The sequence below is a fragment of the Varroa destructor genome, unplaced genomic scaffold (assembly GCF_002443255.2).
Source record: "Varroa destructor unplaced genomic scaffold, Vdes_3.0 BEIS01000004.1, whole genome shotgun sequence".
NCBI classification, from domain to species: Eukaryota; Metazoa; Arthropoda; class Arachnida; order Mesostigmata; family Varroidae; genus Varroa; species Varroa destructor.
Window position 1 is genome coordinate 522202 of NW_019211457.1, and position 16218 is coordinate 538419.

Consider the following 16218-nt stretch of genomic DNA (forward strand, 5'->3'; position numbering starts at 1 on the left):
AGGATTACGTTATTTTTGACAGTTTTCTTCCTGTTATTTTTCTAATTGTTGAGAGTAGAGGTCCGAATGAATAGTTTTGCCAGATGGCAGCAGCTCATAATACCGAGTTTCTTTCGCATAGCATCACTTTCTTTGGCGCCAGGCAGGGTTTTGCCCCGGATTGTGGAGCTTTCCTTCGCTTGGACGATAATTTTTTACACATTATTGTTACATATGATCTACTTTTAATCACATATAATCAACCGCTTTGAGCAACGGCTGGAATTTGTCGCGTTTCCGTGGAGCATCGCAGATAAAGCACGATCGAGGAAAATTTCTCTGCGTTCGTTAGAAAAACGAAGAAGTTCGTGCGGTACCCAGACGTCGAACTTCTTTTTTTTCCAACCTAGCTAACTTTCTTTAAATAACCCGAAATCGTTCGCTAGTAAATGTCTAGTTTGTTGGAAATGTGACGGACTTACTCTCGCTTACTCTCTTACTTAACCTCGCTTAACTTTTTGTATGATTTTTTTAATGTTTTTCGTAACTGATTTGTCTCAGTCGCATCGAAATTCTTCAAACGAAAATGAGAAAATATCTTAAAGCCATTTACCGATAACGAGTCGAGTTGATAACCCATAAGAGAAATGTTATAAACCTGGGCAGTATTTGTATCTTCATCGTAACACATTTAGTTTATTTTTAAAATGCTCTGTTGTAAGAAGTAAAGATATTCCAACAGTTCTAGCACATCCCCCACTGTTGCTACTCTTGTTTGACTAGCTAGGAAGACGGCTAATATTTTTTTGACAACTCGCAAATTCTACGCAATGAACGTTGGTTAATTCTGAAACACAATTGTTCCCTTCATTGAGAGCTGGCCCGTCCTTTAGCTACAACGTATTTCTCGGAGTATTTCTCGGGCGTCCCCAGTTCGGCGAACGGTTTGACTGTTCTCTCATCTTTGCCCACTACCACGTCTGATACTGCTAAGTTCCAATTTTTAAACGATGCCAGCGCCAACCCGACGCGATTGGTCATATTTTCAGAACTATCCAATTAGGCCAAGCGTCAATACTTTTTCTATCTGTAGTATTAAGTCAAATGGGAACAACTCCCAGTCTTAAGAACAGTCGCCTTTATACAGCGTCCTTTTTCATACTAATTATTTCGAGACGATTATTTCAAGGATATTATTTTGGTAACTGCGACCTTCAACGTAAAGCAAAATAGATATGATAAGCTATTGTAAGGTGAAAGTTTAATAAGTTGTAACAACTCGATATGTGTTCCTCCATAACTAGTCCAATGGGACAAAATGTCTTTTCCGCTAAGGGGGTTCCATCAAAAGTGCCGTTTGTCCATAGCTTTTATATTTGGAAAACAAGGGGTTAGCCAAACATCGCGCCGGGTTAGTTCGTATCTAATAGTTTGCTTAGTAGCTTCCTTCTGCAGCCAAAAAAAGTAAACAATAAATAGCTGTTAGTCTTGGCATAAAAATTCATTCATATCTTGATAGTCACCAACCAATGGTCTAGGCCTTTATGATTTGGTGGCAGCGGTGGAAATCTGTCTTTTTGGATAAGACCAGACAACCGGTCAAGCATGGAACAGGGAAATTACATTCTAAGAAAAAAAATGGCGCTGGTCCAAAAAAGCTCCTTCAGATTGTGAAAAGGCGAGCAAGCAATGCGGATTTGTGGGCTGCTGTATTACTACTATATATGTATGTATGTATAAAGGTCGCACCAGGAATTTGTGCCGCGACCGATGCCCCTATGTTTGTCATTAAGACTATTGGAGATTCACCAACAGTTGTTAACGGCCACTACGAAACTCCTGTGTGATCGTAAGATTTTTTGACTCTATTTCAATAACTTGGAGCTAACGTCTGCCGGATCGTCGAGATGCGGCGATGAAATAGTTCTATCTCACAACGATTGGAGTGTGGGACATCCTAGCTTCAAAATAACTTGGCCATGCAGCAGCCCGGTTCAGCTGCTGTTGTTGGAATTGCGCACTCAGCCCGCTATCCGACATATTTTATTTTGAAATAGATAAACTCAATCAAATAAAACAACAAAACCCATAATAAATATTAGAACTATTTGTCGTTTCTGTAAAAGATAACGGCATTCCGCGTTGGCAAGCATTTGCCAAACGAGCGATTACCATTTGATACACATCCATGGTTAAGCTTCACCGTACAATAACGGTAAAATAGGATGATCTAGTTTTTAAAATGCAACATTCGACTTGTCATACCCACCTTATTTGGCAGCGATGGTATACGTTACAGAGGTTTTTATTACGTTAGCATAAATTTTAATCTTGCCACATGTCGTTCGTGCGATAGCGTTTTTCGGCAAGCTAAATCCCTACACAGTAGTCGTCCTAGCCATTCCTAGGTTCGTCCGTGCATTTAATTGAATATAACTTGAACGTATTTCATCAATTAAGTTAAATTATTAAGCAGGAAGGGAAACCCTCGTCTCGAAAGAAAAGGTTCAAGCTAATGTGCCACATTAGCTTGGAACCACAAAGGAAATTATTAAAAACCGAGAACTTGAACATTTCGAATGGCAAGATCCTTTGGAGCAATTGGTGAGAAACTTCCAACATACAGGAACGTAATAGTCCTGACCCTAACGTAGCTGATATTATCGGATATCATTGTAGACGGCTGAGAAGAGTAATCTAGATCCGAAAACGTAACGGGTAGTCTACCCGTGATTGATCATATTGAAAGGGCTAGAGTAACGTACTTTTTATGTATTGCCTTAGGCTGCAAGGCAGAAGCGATGCTTACAAAGATATCCGAAAGAGAAGCAGGAAGTTCTGGAAGGAGTACGTCGTCCGGTTTACATTCACACGGTCTGTGGAAATATTCAATGGATCATAAGACACGATTTGCTAAGTTATGACACTGCGTAGTTCCGGTTGGGAGCGACCTAAGACATAAGCGACATAAGAGAAGGCGAACAAAGCTGTTGTAAAAACTAATATTCTATAAACTATTACTCGTTGAAGGCGTCTAAACAGGCCAAGAATTTGTACGAAGTGGAAAATTGTCGTACAAATGTTTGGTAAATAAATGAAGAAGGCAATTAGGAGCATCGGATATCTTTTTAACAGCGGAATTGAAAGCTTTGGCTGTGGAAATACGTAGCACAACCATACGTGAAACCTCAAGTACTTCAACATCATCCAGTAGTAGGCTAGAGGTCATCACCGAAAGAAAATGTTATTGTGATATTAAACAGAAACAACAATAATCATAATAATGGCATCGGTCGTATTATAACTAAACAGAAGCAGGTAGATCATACCTTTCCTATATCATCTGTTACACAAATAGCAATACCAAATTTTACTACATTCATTCATAACGCTAGGCACGCATTGCGGAGATGCGCATACAAACGTATGCATCACGTGCAGATATTAAAACTGCTGCTTTCAATCAGCTCGTATTATATGAGCACATTTCCCACAACAGATTAGGTTAACCAAATGAGACGTGCATATTATTTGTGCATACTGGAACAAACTCGGATAGGGTTAAACCAGTGAACCAATGTAAACGAGGCACCCTTCTTTTGAAAGACGTGGCTGTATATATATATATATATATATATATATATATATATATATATATATATATATGCTCTTTTAGTGCTATGTCCCTGCAAAGATGGATATTTGCTGACCTTTCGCATTTTTAATTTCTTTCATTCGTCTGCTGCGTCTGCCAGATAGGCAACGTCAGCGCTTGGTGCTGGGTCGCTTGACGAACTTTCTCAGAACTGATATGCTCGCCACACGACAACAACGACGATGGTAGCGTCGGCTACTACAGAAATGACACAAATCCCATCCTTAGCCCAAAAGCACGCTTCCAGCTCGGTACATCTCCACCTTTCGTCGCCCGCACCGAGTTTCTTTCCACTGCAACTACTTCCATGCGAAGTCGTGGCAGCGGAGATTCGGGTCTTCGTGAAGGAGCGGGTCACCAGCGGCTCTAGTTGCTCATAGCCAAACTAGTAACAACAGCAGCAAAAGCGGCATCCACCCTGGGATCAGTGGAACCATTACAAACGGGGGTTTAGTGTCGTCACGTGTCCAGACTGAGTGGCGAAGCCATCCGGGAGAGCCGTGCAAGGAGCATAATCACTAACATCACTGTTTCACGAAGAAAGCTGGTTGCCCCATCGGAGCTAACGTGCATGCGAATGATGCGGGTAGGTCGCAACTTCGGGTAATAATGAGACACAAGAAACTAACAAAAAAAGGGGTATATAAAGAAAAGGCCGGACAACACGGCAGTAGGACAACCTACAAATGAATACGCCTACGCCTACACCAAGTGCAGAACGCATATTTGCCTGTACGTATGTCTGACTGTGTGTAAATGTTGCTAGTTATTGTCAGTAAAGCAACAGCATGTGTGAGAAAGTTAGCTAACATGTTGGTTTCAGTACTACTGTTATTAATGCTATTATTTTTGATTTTAATGGAACGAGCATATACTTATTGTCAAGTGATATTACCGATATCGATACGCGCTTTGATTCATGCTGGAAGGGACCAGCCGTTCGAAGTTATTTTTAACTACAATAGTACCGGCAGGTCCTCGAAATATTTGTTCTATATAGTTAATCATTTATCTTATGGGATACGGTATCACGTGAACGTGGGTAGTGCACGGGTCTAGGTTTATACGTTGTGTTTAACAAGACGTGAGTTGTAGTGCTTTCTTCGAAGAAACAGCTTGGGGTTCATCTTGTTAATCATTTAACCAAAACAGACATCCGTTACGGCCAGGGGTTGTGCGTCCAATAACTACCAACAATAATAAGGCATCAGCAATTCAAGTGTAAAGTCATCCTTGGGGCCTGCCTGCATCCACAAAGCTGTTTCGGTACAAATGTCTCTACTCGGCTGTTTAATTCGACGTAATAACGTTTCGTTTAGTATCCAATGTTGCTAATGACGTAAACAACGTAAATCGTTCGTAAATCAGTCATCCGCTCGAAGGCGCATTTGAATGTAGGACCGAGGGGATTCCCTTCTATAAGCTTATATATTTTTTCGTTTGCTTGTGCTGTACGAGGTTTACGGCTTTCTGTAACTGGTCAGCAAGCCAGCTTGATTCCCTCATTAAGTAACTCTTCCAACCTCATTATATACATATGCTGAGAATGTCAATCGGTGGCTGGGTAACGTTCGAATTTCGTCACTAGGCCCACCAAGGCCCACTTCTAAGTTTGCTTCCGCAAGCAAATCTTTCTGTTTCTACTGCCCTAATTCGTACACGCGACCAAGTTTTCACCCCGTAACCGTCTAAACGTTTATAGGCGACTTGCACAAACAAGAGCATAAACAAATTTAGGCAGAAATGATTCGCCAGCACGTAGATACATACGACCCATAGACTGGATATGTATTACATAGCTTCAGCTCTGGCAGGCTGTTCAGCAATGCCTGTGTTGATTTAGTATCCCCGCGAGAACTTGGGGACATGTGGCGATGTTTAAGTTCGAATCCGGCCGTAGACACACTTCGTCCTTTCAGGCGCTCGACAGCCTACAACAGAAAAAACAACGCACCTAATTGACGTTACAACAGGGAACAACGAAAAACTGTCAAATGTATGCATAGTTTTGTGGGGTAACTATAAACTGTGCCATACGTTCACTTAGGTCTATTCAATGTCATTAAATTAAATCTCATAACTGTTACCGAGTTGAGTTACGAGGGGGCGAAAATACATTCGGGGAGGGCTCTTAACGTATTTTTTTGGCCTGCAAGGCCACCTTATGAGAGCACGTGATAGGTTTGTTATTGTTACGGCTTAATTGGAAATAAGCGGGCTAATTAGAATTTAGTTGTATATTTACTACTATGACCTTTGTAGTTGATCAAATTCACACTCTGTTAGGGATGCCAAGCGATATGGCCTACAAGCAATTGCCTTTCGTATATTTAGATATAGCGTTGATGATGACTTGACCAACTACCCGAATCAGCCTGGTACGTAATATTTCAACCTGTACACATTGGTAGAACCAAAGAAGACCCGATCTACCCACATCAACGAGTCAAATTGAGATGTTACGCGCGTGCCTATACACAGTAACGAGATAGTATTTCACTCTAACAAAACCAGAATACTCGTTTGTATTTAATGAACCCAATGTCGTCAATACCCAATCGCATGACATCGAGTGGTTGTCAAGATTCGATGTATGAAAACGCTGTGGTCTAGACCCATCGAACAAGAAGGATACCACAAGAATCAGTCACTTAGCATTTTGACGTTTGAATGTCCGTCGCAGCACTCGGTCCTAACATACGCAGTGTCCTGCTGTTTACCGGCATTATTTTTTAACTCGCAGTAGGCGCTGCGATTACATTTCGAAGTTGCAGGCCAACATCCATTATTACTTTGCTATAGCTATCAGCTTGCACAAAATGGCAAATGCTCTAGTTCTGTCCGTGTGAATGCGTCAATTCGCGATTTAGTGACACAAACAACGAGGCGCACGACAAAAAATGCACAACAGTTCTATTGAGCTCCTAGCTAATGCAGGCTACCAACCCCCCTGCAGATGGCAAAGTTTTTTTCAGTCAGATTGGAGACGGATCATTATTGTTATTGTGCCTTGTGGGATATCGTTTTTTGGCTAGTGCGATTCAGCTGGGAGGATTTCTCCTATGAACACTCGCCTTCTATAGTCTTCAACGTTGTACTTTAATATCTATATGGAACTAGCTACTATACATACATAACGGCTCACATATATCTGAAAACAGAGCCGCGTTACTTGCGCTTAGGTGGCTTAGCTAGAAAAATGGTTAGAAACCGTTAGGACAAGTTCTGTCCTAAGACGTATACCCAGTTTATGTGAAATAGAAGAAGATTAATCTATACGTTGGATAGCGAAGAAAGCGAGTGACACGCCGCTACACGAAGCCTAGAGTCCTTCAACGGGGTCCTAAACATCGCCGCGGTGGTTACTCTGGAAAACTGTAGATGCCATTCATTTACCGTTGAGTTCAACCTAATCCCAAAATCTTTAGTTATCAATGCAAGGAATATTTGAGAGTGGTCTTATTATGTTAGCTCACCGTTCGGACTACATGTCGTATGGTTGGCAGTGAAGTAGATAAGTAACTCTGGAGTACGTACATGAGACCTTAAGGATGAGGCACGTTTCAGGTAGATACTCTCAGGTAGATTAGTGAATTAAAGATATTTAAGCTAAAATTAGGTCTTTAGGGCCAGTTGGACAGCGGCGTAGTATTATATTCATGAAGGCCCAAAACTCATTTCTATATTTTTTTTAGGCCTACTTCTGTCTTAGGTGTAACAGACAACTCATGCTAAGTTATTGTTATTAATATTACTATTATGATTTTTTTATTATGTTTATTGCTATATTAAGCTGTGTTTTTATTTTTCGTGTTTATTTCAAGTCCCTGACCAGTAATAAGTTTACTACTAGAAAATCGTGTTTATTGTAGAGATGTCGAAATTTCATTGGCCACAACTGGTAACTGTTTTGGCAATCATTTAGACTGTTCAGCAACGGGCCTTTATGCCCGTGTACATTGAAGCTACGAAAGGATAGATTGTTTCAATCCGAACCAATGCCTTCCCAAGGGTCTCATTTCCGCTTACTGGTTATTTAGAATAACTTTCCAATATCGGATTTATCTATTCACATATCCCCGAAAATAGAAATAATTTATACAATCCTTGAGAGGATCTACAATAGCTTACCTAGCGCTCATATAGGATCCAGTTTACCGGATGCATCCTCGTTTGCGTAAACGAGGTACTCCGTGATGATGCCATGCGTTCAATAACGCTATTTCTCTAATACAAAAATGGGCACTATCAATCGGTCGGCCAACCAATGCGGCCACAAATGGCTCCGGATACATCGTATTTTTATTGAAGATATGTATTTTTATCTATTGGTATTAGTTTAACCAAGATAACCAAGGATACCCAAGTTTAAGGTTAACAAGGATAACCAAGATAAAATCTAACCTCTCACTCACTCACTGAAATATATCGTTGGCAATTTTCCCATTGATATGATCTTATCGGTAAATGACACTTAGCCTGATTGGCTGCGCAGGCGCTATGGGCCCAATTAAGCCGTAATAGTTCCAATGGGATGCAAGATACCATAAAAGACCCGGCTTAAAAAATGTAAATAGATTCTTGGGAATTACTAATAGGTCACGTAACTCATGTAGCGAGAGTCAGTGACGCTATGTTTAATGTGGTAGTTAAATGTATTCCACTTCAGTCTTCGAATGATTTTCTTGCTTGATTTTTTTCCTTTATCCAACGATCAGACGTTGGATAACTATGCGCTGTACTCGACCTTGTTATAGGTTTTGTTAAACCGCGTTCAGACTGAAGTTGTTTGAAGGGGCATGATTTTCGATCAAAAATGTTATAACCTATCTATAAAATGTTATAAACCTTACCTAATAAAACGTAAATCTGTACTGATAAGTGTTTTTTTTGTATATTCGCGTATAATACGAAGCTGTAAGAATACTGCCGTAAGGGGCTTTTGACTGTAATAAAGAGATGCCATCGCCAGAACTAAATTCAACGGTTCAACTTCACAGAAAAAGTTAATTTACTGTATTCATTTTGGTTAATTTGTTGTTTTCTTCCTTAATTCAGAACAAGTTTTGAAAGTATTTCGAGATTTAATCAGAGCAATGAATAGGTCAGATTGATGGACATGTTTGCTGAACAATTTGCTAATAATAACCTTCATGCTATATTGTTATGGTTACGGCGTTTTTCGCCTCGATATATTCATTGACCGTACTGAAGGTATTAAGACAGGTCACTTCAGCTCACCCATAGTCGGTCTCTGCTTTAATTCCCAGCGACCAGATCAACTCAAAATCGGTCACACGTCACCTGTACTTCAGCCTATAACAGTTAAAGGTCTAAAACAATGTGTGCATTTCGTGCCTTCTATTGAAAGCCTCATCGGCTGGAAAAACATCTCCGTGTACTTTTTTTGCACACTAGTTCAACAAAGGATAATCTAACAGCTCGGGAGAGATCCGATGCAAATAAGCGATATTGAATAAGCCGGCTTGTGCAGACGCACAATTTGCCCTTGGACAACGTAGCTTACAATTATCTAATATACATATGTATAGATATGTTACAGAATAAAGGCATCTGAAGATAAACATCGCAGACTTAGTGATCTCTTTCGAGTAGGCTGGGACGTAACCGCAATCAACTGATCTGTTCGGAGATCGGCCTAGCAGTAGTTCAACGGTAATATATATATATATATATATATAAAGTTCCACTTCCATCTATGCTGTAGCTGTCATAAAGGTAAGAACAAGACGGATCGAGGTTACTTGTACGCCCGCGGAACGCGCTAGCGATTCAACAGAATGCTAGTGTGTTGGGTCGTCTAAATAATATTCATCGTTTTTTTGGGGTCGGTGTCTTTAAGGTTACATATCTCAGGTCATACGCGCGCCTCGGGTCGGCATTGGCGTCGTACGAAAGCTGAGATCAGCTATGGTAGAAAACACTGTCTTGCTAGAACTTACAACGGTTTGCTATATCTGTTATGCTTTTGTGTTACAGGTCGTAGCTCTGAAAATAATTCCCTTGAAAAACTACCATCTAAAAATGGTCGGTCTGAAGAGAACCGCTATGTTTTGGGCAGATTGCACTGATGTATGAACGCCGGTTATTGTTAATGTTTAGTGGGGTCGAACAAGTATAACGGTTTTTCTTTGGCTGGATTACTTTGGAGTCACAGTTTAGTTTAAAATAAACTAAGTCGCGTTTGCTCGTCGTTGGAATTGTTTAAAAAGCTACGACTTGTCGGTAACAGATTTGTTTAGTGAGCCGAAAGCATAGAAAAGCGAAGCCGTTTATTAAACCGGTAACGCCGAAACGACTACAGGAAAGATGGATAACAACTATTGCACTACGAAATCAACTTAAATCTATAGGACATAGAACTGTCACGGCTTATCGAAAAGGCATTAACGGCTTTCTAGCTAGATGGCTTTAATTCTATATATGAGTGGCGACAATAGTGGATGCGCCGAAATTGTTACGGTGCCCGTATTCAAACTGAGGATAAAGCCCCTTGAAAATGAATCAAATCTCTACACAAATCAAATATGTTTTATCACAACAAACCAGTCCTAGTCCAGTAAAAAATCGTCCTATTTTTACCCAAGATCCATTATCGTTACTTTTATGTTAACTAGATCTACGTGACGCTCCTCGTGGTCGTCAACCGATTACAGAAAAAGTTGACGGGCTTATTACAAAAAGTAAGCAACATCGACACGTGGGTAGCCATAACGTTGCAGAGCAATCGAAACTCCACCGCCATACAGGTTCAAACCGTTTGAAAAAAAAAGTTGGCTACAAAAAGAAGCCCGACATTTAGGTGCTACACGAATTGACGCAAAAGATATTATTCAGCCGTTATTCCAATTCTGCAAGAGCGTAACAAAACTGAGCAATGAAAATTAGTATGTATGAGAAAAATGTGTCCCACAGATACACGATTGACAGAAAGAGATCGTACATTATGAGTTTCTGCCGTATGGCAAAACAATTAATTCGGATCTTTACTGTCAACAACTTGAAATTTGCTAATTTTTTTAATTGTAGTAGACCGAAAGTCCGTTACAACGCTCTCGCGGCTGTGATAAACAGCAAGATAAGAGAGTAGACTCGCTAACTGCATAATCATGATATATCAAACTATTCGGGAACCCATTGACTCCACAATTAGCAGCTTATACACAAGCAAATCTTTTTCGCTGCTAAGAAAAATTTGTCTGTTCCTGCCCGGCGCCAAATAATGTTGTGTGTCTCTAGGCGACGAGCGAGATTGGCTTCGAGGACCCCTTTCTAAACTCTGTTCTTATAGTACTTGCGGTGCAGAAGAATTCTGCACGTTTACTTCATATTAATCTCAGTCCTCATCCATATCTAGTGCCTAAATGCTCTGAAGATAGATTCGAGAGATCGGAAATATGCTACCGAGGGGGACCCCGTTCGATCAACTAGATTCCAACTAGCTGTTATCTGGACTCGACTAAATACAGGATGCAGCGAAAATCTTGTGACAATTTGAGAGTCTTTATTTATAGTTCTTTCTTTTTATTACACTAATTATTTTTCTGTTACTCGCATGGAGCTCAAATCAAGGCTCTTAAACAGTCAACATCTTTCTCTCAAACAAACTACCAGAAGATTTTTGTCCTAGCATATCTAATGAACCATAGTGAATACCACGATTTTTCCGCATGACAGGTATTGTGCCCTAAACCCGTTACGATACGGTGCCTTTTCATACTAAGCCGTATATTAACTCGACATGCGAAATGTACAGATGATTCCGGAGGCGCGCTGTTATGCTTGGAAGGATAGGCGTACTTGATGTACAGGATGGAGATTATCCTGGGTAAATTGATAAACGCGACTACTTCATAGCTTAGTTTGCCCTCAGCGGATTAAACGCCATTATAAACTCTAAGTGGATTGGCCGTTCGAAGTGCATGCGTAAATAAGCTCTACATAATCCATATTGAACCCATAGCTTGTGATATGGTGCTCATACATGACAATCCAGTTGTGGAGCAACGCATTACCAGTACATTACGCGGAAATATGTACTTGATCTTGAGCAGTACTTGGTTCAAGTCAGTCAGACGCCCGACCTTGTGCACGTAACATAAATCAACGAAGCAAACGTAAAGGTAATTTTGACAAAAAAAAAAACCCTGAATTAGACGTACGATTTATTTAATTACTAACCTTTCTATTTATTGAAAAAAAAAATAAAATAATAATAATAATAACATACTGTCGTAGTTTTCAGACTTGCAATGGGTCATACAATATCATTCCTGAAAGCAGGACGTATAAGCAGTTTTTATGGCTAAGTTAAGTCGCGATAAATCCTCAACAATCTGTCAAGATCCTTCCTTAGTCATATTCCATATGAGTAAGAGGTTCGCTTTGTTCATTTACAAAGCATTGTCACCTAATTTCTTCGTCGCCATTTTTAAAACCTCCTGAATAATTGGACGGTCGTTTTCAACTTTGGTTTAAGTTTTCTGCTTGTATTTCCTAGCGATAACACTGGCATCATTTGCAAATGCAACGCATACAGGTAAGTAGCCCCTAAATGTATACGAGAGGATGAGAACAGTGCGTAAAAGTATTGCCAAGGTCGCTTAGCTTTTCTTTTCCGAAAATATCCCTATTTAATCAAGTTTTATTGTCACTTTTCTACAACTGGTACATTATGCGGAATTTACACAATATCCATTTTTGAAATCTTTGCGGTTCTTGTAAGTGCGAAAGATCTATTGGACGGTAGAAAAAGTATTGATTGTTTTTAAGCCGAAATTGAAACAAATGTTTTTGTTTTTCTATTTCACATGGACCATTTTCGTTGATGACCTTGTGCCATTTTTCTCTAGTAACGCCATAATCTCATCATTGCAGAACCTCTGTGATTTCTATATGAAAAAACGTATCAAATGATCTTTGTATGCCTTCATCCAAACTTAGATCAACATTTTTTAAGAGAGTTCTACATAGATTGATAGGCTGTATGGTGGATGTATTAAGATTTCTGATCCAAGTTCTTTTAATTTTTTCCCGGATAGATAAAAATGTACGCGGTCTAACATTTTTATGGTGAAAAACAACGCCTGCTCTGCCCAGTAATTCGGATCAATTTTTTTCAAAAACGTATTGAGATTTGGTTATTATTGACAGTAGAGGTACACATTAATTGCTCATAATGAACCGCTCTCTTTCAGTCCCACCAAACACCCTCCTGTTATCAGCTGCTTTGGCCTCAGTCTCTCAGTTTTTTCGTACATTATTGCCGTTCGTGATCTACTCTTCATCACCCAATACTAACCATTTTATAAACGTTTCAATCTCACTGCGTTTCCGTAAAGTTTCGCAAACGAGTATTTTTTTTTTTGCCTCAGTTCGTATAAGACCCAAAAAATGAGCGTTTTTTTGTGGCCAGTTTTTTCAAAAAGAATTCGTCTCGTGGCGGATAATGAGCTCCTTGCCGATCTCGGCAAGGAGCTCATTATCCGATCTTGCCTTCGTGTCGGTCTTGTTCAATTTCTATAACCATTACATCAGCTTTTTGCATAATTGGTCAACCATTTCGAACGGAATCGCTTAGAGTGAAAGTAACAGAATCATCACTGGGCCGGGTTTCTCGATAGCGCATTGTCGCCATAAACAGTATACATTTTTTTGCCGTTTTGGGCAGTCTATCTTGAGTCGAACACGAGCATCCCGACAATTTTAGCGCTTTTTCTATGACATATATATGTAATTATAAAGCTACCTAGCTAGAAAAATCGTCAATACTTATTCGACAACCCATAAGAATAGTGCAGAATAGACCTAAGTTGATTTAGGATTACAATAGTCTTTAAGGCTGCAAGCTGACCCGTCCTTTCCATAGACATTTTCGTTGGGGTGTTCTTTGGCGGAGCGGTTTCGCCAGAAGTTTCGCTTTGCTATGCTCCCGGATCACTTTAGACCAGAAGTCGGTGCCACCTCGAAGTCTTTTTCCCGTCCCTGTTCTCGAAAGTCAAGAATAAAGTCGCGTAACATTTGCCTTTAACCTTGCCAGAAAATAAACAAAGGAGATGTAACATTCCGAAGACTGAAACTGAAATCAGCGGCAAGTCAATGTTTACAGAAAACGCTTTCCTTCTAGAAGAACAGGGAAATCACTGACTTAACTCTAGCACCCGTAGCCATTGTGAAACATTAGTCTCTACTCGGTATACCTATCGGTCAAACTGACATTCTTCTTTGCTCTTTTGTATCCCTTTGTGGGCTGCAACCGTTTGAAGCGTTTAAATTATAATTCGCCTCCTAGGTCACAATGACAGGATCAGCGTAGGCCAGATCGTCGTCCTAGCATCCTGATCCAACGTTCATGACAGGCCGACATGCGCTGACACGGCAAAGGTTTTCAAGTTTTCTTCCAATTCGCCCTCGCGGCTTCGGTTGATCGGCACTTGTATGCGTTCGCTTCATTTCCTTGTGTTGACCTTTTTTACCGAGACACACCGTTTCTTTTCTGTATAGAGCATGTTTCAGGAAGGTTGTCGATGATGCGGAAAATTCTACGAGATTAACTATTAAGACCGTGGTGTTCTGGCAAGGTCTCTTTAATAGCACGAATCACAAAGTACATCCTTGTTGGCTGAGACCTACGACAAACAAACAGTAGCGACCAGAAATAGCCAATAAAATAAAAGGGATCTCTTCCTGATTATCATTACTACCTCAAGTAAATATGAATATGAATGATAAACAAGTATAAAGCTACATCAGCGATACTTTAGGGACTCGCATTTTTGATGATATTCATTCAGTCGGCTCGACCAAAGTACTGGGTTGCAATGCCTCATTGCTGTTTCAGCCATCACTTGTGGAAACATTATCGACTGCGGCCGTGTTCATGACGCTTGTCTTAAAGAAGTACAAGCGCAATCGAGAAGGCACTAGACGCCGGCACATCCTACCGGCACGTTGAGACCCTTTATAGTCGAAGACTCAATGTCATGCCTTTCGTGTCCTCCGAGACGTTCCATCGGGGAATCACTAGGTCAAACGGTCGCACAGGAAGAGAAAATCCCCGAACGTACACAGAATAAGCATGCTGCGATGTTCAGTAAATTTGTGTTTCCATAACAAACCCAGACCCGTGTTTTGCCCCAGGTACGCATCGCAGAACAATAGGCTTTCATTAGTATGTATGTCTAATGGTACGTTGAAGACAGGGCGCATGTTGCATGTTGTTGTCGACGACAGAACGGCCTCAGTTGAGCTGCCCAGTGACAAGCACCGGACAAAATCGACTAAATAGGAGAAGTCTAATTTCGTATGCCAGTAGTCGCGTGTAGCGCACGTAGAACGTCAGGACGAACTTAAGGAGATGGTGCAGTATTATCGTATGATATGATGCTGTAAATTGCTTTTGACAGTATACCCTTGCCTGCCATAGTGCAACGTCGCTGATTGTCCCGTTAAACTTCGCTTGTAACCTCCGTAATACTGGACATGTGTCGAACTGCTTAAGAAGCTTACCTTCATCGCCAGAAGACAATATGAACCTTATAAGCTGAACGGTATATCACGGTGAAGCACAGCGGGAGTTTCCGTTGTCGCCAGATAGCGATCATTTGTACGTCACGGATCCTTACATCAGGAACGAGTGACATGCCGTCGTCTAGTTTAACCTATGCGGATCTTTGCGGCATCACGCGCAACTCGACTAGTGACGAATTTGCGTTCTGATACTTAACATAGACTCAAGTAAAATAACAACTCCATTATAAAGTTTTGCAGGGAAAAGTGAGGCACAATAAATAAAATGGCCTATGGGTCTACCTGGAATGGCTATTTGACCTGTGGCAACTGCCGGGTCCACTATTGCGTGGAACGCTTATGCTCACAGAGATGAACCTCTCTGGTCGACCATCTCCTCGAGCGTTTAGCAGGCTTCTCTCTTTTAGCCATGGATAGGCTGAATAGACTTTGAACAAATGGAATGGCAACCTTAACCTTTTAGACGGCTGTTTTCAGGGATGCTATCGCATTAGGAGGCTGGCAAACCTTAACACGTGACAGTCGTGATCGAGCCGTCCGTGGCGGTACGGCAGAACTCATTGGGTGAGACTGTTACAGAGAACCAGAATGGCTAATTAGTTATACCCATTTTGTAGACTTTAATGAACACTAACGACGTATAGTAATTTCGCATACGATACGAATATTCACCTCAATTCGCCCTAGGGGCAAATTGAAAAACTGAAAATCCAGCGTTAGTTTTCCATCAAACAACAACTTGCTAAAGGTCAGTTGTATCTATACCAAAATGTTCTCAGTAATAACCGTACATCAAGCGATATTGGTACCTGGGAACCCAGTTAAATGCAGCTCAAATACGCTACACACGAAAATTCCCAACGGGATGCATTCTGAGCTGAAAACGGGCAGAAAATATTTAAGGCCTAAAACAATCGCAAAAAAAGCGCAGGAAGTTCCGAAAAATCTAGACGACCCAAGTAGAGTGTGGTTATTCATTTCTAATATGAAAATACAGGTATATTGAAAATTGCTTGTTAAGTTCTTTTGATGAA

General features: G+C 40.6%; 1 protein-coding gene across 2 annotated transcripts in view; it reads right to left on the reverse strand.

Moving 5' to 3' along the window:
• LOC111249948 (uncharacterized) overlaps positions 1-16218 on the reverse strand; it is an 82592-nt gene that overhangs the window by 51254 nt on the left and 15120 nt on the right. The window contains exons 1-2 of one of the 2 annotated variants that reach the window (XM_086987200.1): positions 3309-3420; positions 2745-2930 (exon numbers count right to left, since the gene is read on the reverse strand). The exons of the other annotated variant lie outside the window; for it this stretch is intronic. The gene's annotated coding sequence lies outside the window, so the exon portion shown is untranslated. Of the gene's footprint in view, positions 1-2744; positions 2931-3308; positions 3421-16218 lie in introns of those variants that run through there. 2 annotated transcript variants of the gene reach the window in all.